Source organism: Asparagus officinalis, chromosome 9, assembly GCF_001876935.1.
Source record: "Asparagus officinalis chromosome 9, Aspof.V1, whole genome shotgun sequence".
Taxonomy (NCBI): domain Eukaryota; kingdom Viridiplantae; phylum Streptophyta; class Magnoliopsida; order Asparagales; family Asparagaceae; genus Asparagus; species Asparagus officinalis.
The window spans coordinates 28,001,954-28,010,867 of record NC_033802.1 but is presented as its reverse complement, the minus strand read 5'-3'; positions in this window follow the sequence as shown (position 1 = coordinate 28,010,867).

Below are 8,914 nucleotides of genomic sequence, written 5' to 3'. Positions count from 1 at the left end.
CGACCCTCAGTGGCGCGTTGTTCATTCAAAACGCGGCCCTCAGAAAGGCGCTGCCAAAGATAAACGCACATCTCATGAATGCGTTCAACCAAAATATGACCATCAGGGGTCTATTTCACCAACCAAACGCAACCCTCAGGGGTGCGTTCAACTGAAACATGACCCTCAGGGGTCTATTTCATCTACCGGACGCACACCCCAGGGGTGCGTCCAAATAAAACACGACCCTCAGGGGTCTGTTTCATCAACTAAACACAAGCCTAAGCTCGGTTATCTAAAGGAGATGGAAAGAGAGCTACATCCTCAGTCATCTAAAGTGGATGAGCTAGAAGCCCGCCTCAACGCAATTGCCAACAGAAGCGAACTTCTTGAGGAAGGGGTAGTACGGCCTTATCCTACTGAATGGGACACAGCTCTCTATCCACCAAAATTTAAGGCTCCAACCTTGCAGCCCTTCGATGGCACAGGCTTACCGAACCAACACATCTACTATTTCAAGTTACAGGCCGAAGATGTAGTAGCAAACGATGCCATTCTGACCCGTTTGTTCATCGGCACCCTTAAGGGTGTTGCTTTTGAGTGGTTCATGAAGTTGTCTGCTGGATCTATTCAAAAATGGGTAGATCTAGAAAGACTTTTCTTGGCCAGATTCTTCGAAGATGATACAAAAGTTTCGGTCCCGACTCTCCTTGCCACCAAGCAGAGGAAGGGAGAGTCCATTAAGACTTACGTGGAAAGATTCTGCAGCATGGCATTGCGATGCCCGTCAGGTATGACCTAATCGACTTTGGTTAAAACTTGCAGGCACAATTTGCAGACTTAACTCATCGCTCAAATGGGGGTAGTGGAATGTTGCTCCTGGAGACAACTGGTTTCGTAAGGAGAACAAGCCGAAGAAATCGTTGCTCGGGTCAAGGCTGAAGAAATTCCCCAACCAAAGCCGTAGCAACAGCGGAACCAGCATAATACTCCTCGATCCAAGGGGAAGGAGACTTTGGCTGCTGGCACCAACACGCGCGCATCACCGGCTAAGCAGGGTAAAGCGCCAAATCCGAAAAGAGCACCTAAGCAATATTCGTTCAAAGAAGAGCATGTGGACACCCTGTTCCAACTACTTCAAAAGAACAATAAGCTGCAGCTTCCCAAGATCAGGAAACTGGATGAAGCAGAAAGGGTGGATGACCCCAATTACTGTCGCTATCATAGGTTTTTGGGACATCCCACCCGAAAATGCTATATCTTCAAAGACATTTTACAAAATCTGGTGAATGCTAACGTACTCACACTGAAGCCCGGGCAAAAGATCGTATCCCCCATTTGATAGCGGTTATCACGCCCCGCTTTCCAAAATACCCGGGAATCAGAACGTGAACAAGCCTGCGACGTATTAGATTGAGAAGAAATAAACACTATTATTTTTTTTTCTTCTCAATCCAATACGCTAAGTATCTAGAAATAAATACAATACGAAGTCACAGGTCCCCGATCATAATAGCAAGAATACAACTCAGAATAAGGAATAGACAAATCATCAATAGTAAATCATCCCAGATATAAAATATGGGTCCAACATACCCTTATTACAAAAGAGTCCAACTAGGAAATAAGAAATACATAGTCCATAAAGAAAATACTGTTAAAATACTAAATCCAACATCTACATAGTCCATAAAGAAAATACTGTTAAAATACTAAATCCAACATCAACTAAAGAAAAGTACGGTAAAAGAGTTTTAATGTAAGAAAATACTGTTAAAATACTAAATCCAACATCAACTAAAGAAAAGTACGGTAAAAGAGTTTTAATGTCTAACTACTACTACGAAAGAAAACCACTATGCTTCAGCTGGTTCTTTTACTCCTTCTACAAGGTACCCTACTGAGAATCCTCTGGCTCCTATATGATTCTGAACTGAGGCTGTCTGTCTCCTAAATCTGACGTACACTAGAGAAAAACAGGTGTACGTCAGCATGTATGGCACACGACAAGATCCCACAAAGAGAATAGGAACGGTCGAATGACCAATGTAATTGTTGGCCTTCTTATTTTGATAATGTTTAACAAACAATTTACCACTAATGGTGTTTGTCTAGTGTTGATATATTTCTATTTATTATAGACAAACAACAAGTTGGAGGTTGGATGGAATTGCGCTTCAACGATCATATTCAAAGAAGGTTGGCGGAATGTCAGGTTGAAGCTTATACAATTCAAGTTAAAGATCAAGTTCAAGTTTCATCCGCAACGTGTACCAAGTCAAGCTTATTGAAGATCAAGATCGGCTTGGGTAATCTAGTTTACGTTTTATATTATGTATGTTAAATACGTTAAGCTCAATATCTATACACACACAATTATTGGTTTCTTCATATATATATATATATATAGTTATATATATATATATATACATAAGTTTTGTTTTCTATGTATATATATAGTTATATATATACATGTATGGTTTTGGGTTTTTATGTTTATATATATATGAAAGTACATATTTCATACTCTATTGTGTTTTAGTATTCATTGCATAAAATATGCAATTTTGTGAAAATTCTGTATTCTTAGCTTTTGGACTTAACAATAATCATATACATATTTTATTAAGTCTATATAATCATTATGCAAAGTTTCAAAATATGGTTTAACCAAAATATCAAATTTCACATGTTTACATTTTCGTGTTTTGAACTATTTTGCAAAATGATGATTTTTCACAAATGGGAAATGCAATTTGGAAAATTCTTTTTGTAACATGTTCATTTACATGTTTATATACATTTCCCAAAGTTTTATTATTTTTGGACTTTATTTATTATTTTTAACATATTTTCCAAAGTCTCAAAATCAGCTTTAAAAAAACCTGTTTTACTGTGTATCAGATTTCGGTCCACCGCACCGGTCGACCGCTCATATGTTCATTTTTCAGTGGGCAGCAGAGAGTTTGTCGGTCGACCGGTGCGGTCGACCGAGAGCTCGAAATTTCCATCGATCGACCGCACCGGTCGACCGAATAAGTCTCTGTCTGTTTTCTGAGTTTGGGATCTGAATCGCGGTCGACCGCGAATATTTTCGGTCGACCGCGAATATTTTCGGTCGACCACCGCAGTGTCAGATCAATCTCAACAGCTATTTTTAGAGCCATTGCAGAGATTTTTTTCATGGTCTTTTTTCTTGGCTTTCTCTTTCCTTTGGGGTTTCATATATATACCCCCTTACCTCAGATTTTATAAGTAAGCAAGAGAATGGTTTAAAAGATTTCAACAAGAGTTTAAGCTTGTTTTTAAGCTTGTTTAAGGGTTTGGTTTAAAGCTGTTTTGGTTTTCCTATTGAAGTTTGAGCTTCCAACTATCCCATCTCTCCATCTTGTTATCAATTGAGAAGTTTTCTAAACTCAAACTCTAGCTTTACATTTATATACTTGTTTATCATTGTTCTTAAGCTAGATCTTATATTTGAGTTTAGTTGATTTGATTTTATTTACTCATTGTTACACACACCCACTTGAGCTTATTGTATTTGCATACATAGTATATTAGGGTTGTGAGAGATTATAACATTGAATTGTGCTTCATTGAGTTCTCATCTATTGTAGAGAACAAATTTATATTTATTACATTGTGAGTGGTGTAAGGTTTTCGGTGAGCTAGAAACCGAGTGTGTTGTGAAGTTTTCGGTGAACTAGAAAACCGAGTGTGAGGAGTGAACGTTGTTCGGTGAGCGTTGAAAACCGACATTGTGATGTGTAAACGTTATTCGGGTGAGCATAGAAAACCCGGTTGTGATAGTGGATTTCTCTCGGGGAGTGGGGAGCGGAGACGTAGGACGGAAGGTCCGAACTCCGTGATCATATTGCTTGTTTGAGTTTGTCTTTAGCGCATTTGTTTTTACATTTATCTTATATCGCCAATTGTGCATTGCTCATTTATTTCATCCTTTATCTTGTTTAGATTATTTACCCTTGTGTTGTTTACATATCCTAGCATATATCATATTGTATATCTCTATGGTAGGATATATCATCTTGTGCTAGTTTATATATCCTTACTCATATATTTGTAATATCTCATTGCTAGGATATATTTATTTGTTCATATTGCTTATCCTAGCTCATTTATCTTGTTGTATTTCATACTTGCTAGGATAACTTGTTAATTAATTTTATTTGGCATATAATCGGATTAGATTAGCATAAGACCCTAATCACCCCCCCCTAGGGTCTAACAATTGATATTAGAGTTTGGTTCTCTTTGATTTAAGGACTAATCTCCTTGAGTTAAAGATCCAAGTTATCTTATTTGTGCTAATCTAGTTATGATTACTTTTGTCTTGCTTGCATATTTTCACATATATATCATGAATATGAATATATTTCGTTTTGGCTATGAATCAAATATTGCTCCTTATTTCATCAATTTTTCCTATGCACAATGGGCTTCTAGATTTAAACTATTTGTTGAATCTAGAAATATCGAATTATGGGAAGTTATTGATTGTGCTTATATTGTGCCCACTTTGGAGATATCCAAGTGGAGCAATCATGATAAGAAAATGTTTTCAATGAACAAGCGTTTGTTAGAATTTTTGCTTAATGCTTTTGACTCATCCATTTCTAACAAATTTGTTCATTTTGATAGTGCTTACAAACTTTGAAAATTTATTGAAGCACATCAAGGGGACTTGGAGGCAATCCGACAAGCTTTGGAGGATTATTCTTCAAGTTCATGTGGAGCATCATGCACACGGCCACAAGAGGATAACTCTTGTGTAGTAAGCGATTCTGATTCCGATAATGATTTATCTATTGATGAACTCGCTTGTGCATATAAAAGATTATCTCATTCCTATAACAAATTGCAAAATAATTTTATAGATCTAAAAAGCAAGCATGTAGATTTGAAATCCAATCATGGAAGTAGTAGCTATTAGAAATGAATTTGATAACCATATATGCTCTACTTCTATTATCAATGATGTTGTGCATAATGATGATTTGAATCTTGTTAAGGAACGCATATTATGCTTAGATTCAACTTTAAAAACATGCATTGATAATCATAAGAAACTTATGGACAAGTGTGCTAAATCTAGTACTTATAAATCACCTACACACTATGCACACTTGTATAGCAAAGTTTACAAATGCTTTATTTGCGGTCGTAAAGGCCACCTTGCTAAATTTTGCTATGATGCACACAAACCTAAGATTGCTAATACTCCATGTGCATCTCATAAGGCTTCTTCTTCATCACATGTACACACACATGCACCCATTGTTCATTATAAGCATGGTAATGTGTATCATTGTGATTTTTGTGGTAGAGTTGGTCACTTAGATAAGTTTTGTTTTGATTTGCGAAAAGTTTCTAAATCGCAAAATATTTCAAGTAGACCAACATTATTTCAAAATGTTTCTCATTTGCAAAATAATCTTAAAAGACCATCTTTATTTACAAATGTTCCTCGTGCACATCCACATGGTCAACATAACCAAATGCATCCTCTTCATTGCACTTATTGCAATCGAATGGGTCATTTGCATTATTATTGCTATGACCGGACCCGTGCACTAAATGCGCCCAAATGGCTTCATAACCCTAGGGCTTTGAGCTTGAATGATAGGGGTCATGTCCTTAAATCTTTTGGTACCAAGAGTTCTTGGGTACCAAAACAAATTTAATTTTTATACCAAGATTTTTAGTGTTTTTCTTTCTCTTTTTCTTGGTTTTGAAAAATGTATTTTAAACTTTTATGAAAACAATTTCTTTTATTGGTCAAATTCTTTTGTTTTCATGATTATTGGTTTTGTTTTGATGAGAGGTTTGTATTTATATAACCCTTTGGATTTATTGGGTGTTTTATTCCCAAATTATGTTTACCGGATGCTAGAATGATTATATGGGTTGGAACAAGCTTAAGAGCTTGATATATTATTACCTCTCTTGAAATTCTTTTATCAAAGATTTTGTTTTGACTTGTTGCTTTGAATTCATTATATTTCACTTATATGATGATATTTATATGTTTGTGCTCATGGATCATCTATTCGTGCCTTATAATGTATTCTATGAGTGGTTTGATCAAGTTATACAAAGAAAATTCTCTTTTTTGATCAAACATTGTTTTTGGACTCAAATCTTGATTTATAATTTCATTTGAGTGATTTGTTTTCACTTGAAAACTTTTTTCGTGGTTCTCATGTTTTCCTCATTCCTTTGCTTTCATAAATCTATTTTTTTATACACTATGTTTTTATGTTTGTGTAATGAGACACTTCTTTCATAAATGACATATTAATATGTGTTCTCATTGTCTTGTTTGTATGTGAGTTATGTTTAGCATATCTTTCATTTATGCTTACTCACATATTTTTGCCTTAGCTTTCATTTCATACATTCATTAAGGCATTTTGATAGGGGGAGCAATCCCTATATCTTTCTATGTGTTATACTCACCCATGCATATTGTTAGGGGGAGTTTTCGCTCTCTTATTCCTTTTGTCCCCTTTTTGTTGTTGTCAAAGGGGGAGAAATATTATGAGTATATTCTTTCTTGTTCATATGCATGACATATTATACTTTGTATATTTATTTCCTTTCATGCATATATCCTTTTTGTAAATTGTTTGTCATCATCAAAAAGGGGGAGATTGTTGGCCTTCTTGTTTTGATGATGTTTAACAAACAATTTATCACTAATGTTGTTTGTCTAGTATTGGTATATTTTTATTTATTATAGACAAACAACAAGTTAGAGGTTGGATGGAATTGCGCTTCAACGATCATATCCAAAGGAGGTTGGCGGAATGTCAGGTTGAAGCTTATACAATTCAAGTTAAAGATCAAGTTCAAGCTTCATCCGCAACGTGTACCAAGTCAAGCTTATTGAAGATCAAGATCGGCTTGGGTAATCTAGTTTACGTTTTATATTATGTATGTTAAATACGTTAAGCTCAATATCTATACACACACATTTATTGGTTTCTTCGTATATATATATATAGTTATATATATATATATATATAAGTTTTGGTTTCTATGCATATATATAGTTATATATATACATACATGTGTTTTGAGTTTTTATGATTATATATATGAAATTATATATTTCATATTTTCTATTGTGTTTTTGAAAACATTGCATAGAATACGCAATTTTATGAAAATATTGTATTCTTAGTTTATAGACTTCAATATCAGTTTATACATGTTTTACTAAGTCCATAAAAACATTTCACAAAGTTTCAAAAGTTGGTTTATGTCAAAACATCAAAATTCAAGTATCTCATATTTTCATGTTTTGGACTAGTTTGTAAAATGATGATATTTTTCATTTGGGAAGTCCTTTTTCGAAACCAGTCGTTGTAGCATGTTTATTATCATGTCTACAATCATTCCCCAAAGTTTTACATTTTTTGGAATTTATTTGATATTTTTAAACAGGGTTTTAAAATCAGCTCTAAAACCGATTTTTTCTGGAATGTCAGTTTTCGGTCGACCGGTACGGTCGACCGGTCAATTGACCATTCGTTTTGAGTGTATCAGATTTCGGTCGACCGCACCGGTCGACCGCTCATATGTTCATTTGTTAAGTGGGTAGCAGAGAGTTTGTCGGTCGACCGAAGAAGTCTCTGTCTGTTTTCTGAGTTTGGGATCTGAATCGCGGTCGACCGCGAATATTTTCGGTCGACCGCCGCGGTGTCAGATCAATCTCAACAGCTATTTTTAGAGCCGTTGCAGAGGTTTTTTTTTGGCTTTCTCTTTCCTTTGGGGTTTCATATATATACCCCCTTACCTCAGATTTTATAAGTAAGCAAGAGAATGGTTTAAAAGATTTTAACAAGAGTTTAAGCTTGTTTAAGGGTTTGGTTTATATCTTATTGTTTGGGCTTCAAATCTCCATCTCTCCATCTTGATCTTGAGAAGTTTTCTAAACTCAAACTCTAGCTTTACATTTATATACTTGTTTGATTATCATTGTTCTTAAGCTAGATCTTATATTTGAGTTTAGTTGATTTGATTTTATTTACTCATTGTTACACACACCCACTTGAGTTTATTGTATTTGCATACATAGTATATTAGGGTTATGAGAGATTGTAACATTGAATTGTGCTTCATTGAGTTCTCATCTATTGTAGAGAACAAATTTATATTTGTTACATTGTGAGTGGTGTAAGGTTTTCGGTGAGCTAGAAACCGAGTGTGTTGTGAAGTTTTCGGTGAACTAGAAAACCGAATGTGAGGAGTGAACGTTGTTCGGTGAGCGTTGAAAACCGACATTGTGAGGTGTAAACGTTATTCGGGTGAGCGTAGAAAACCCGGTTGTGATAGTGGATTTCTCCCCGGGAGTGGGGAGCGGAGACGTAGGACGGAAGGTCCGAACTCCGTGATCATATTGCTTGTTTGAGTTTGTCTTTGGCGCATTTGTTTTTGCATTTATCTTATATCGTAAATTGTGCATTGCTCATTTATTTCATCCTCTATGTTGTTTAGATTATTTACCCTTGTGTTGTTTACATATCCTAGCATATATTATATTGTATATCTCTTTGGTAGGATATATCATCTTGTGCTAGTTTATATATCCTTGCTCATATATTTGTAACATCTCATTGCTAGGATATATTTATTTGTTCATAATGCTTATCCTAGCTCATTTATCTTGTTGTATTTCATACTTGCTAGGATAACTTGTTAATTAATTTTATTTGGCATATAATCAGATTAGATTGGCATAAGACCCTAATCCCCCCCCCCCCCCCTAGGGTCTAACATTTACCAGTTTTATAATGTGTTAAAGTATGAAAATCACGCGACGTTTGCAAATGTGTTGTTTGTGCATGATTCTATGCAAGTTTCAACTTCATACAACTAGATGGAATTAATACTTAAAAATCTACAACAAGAG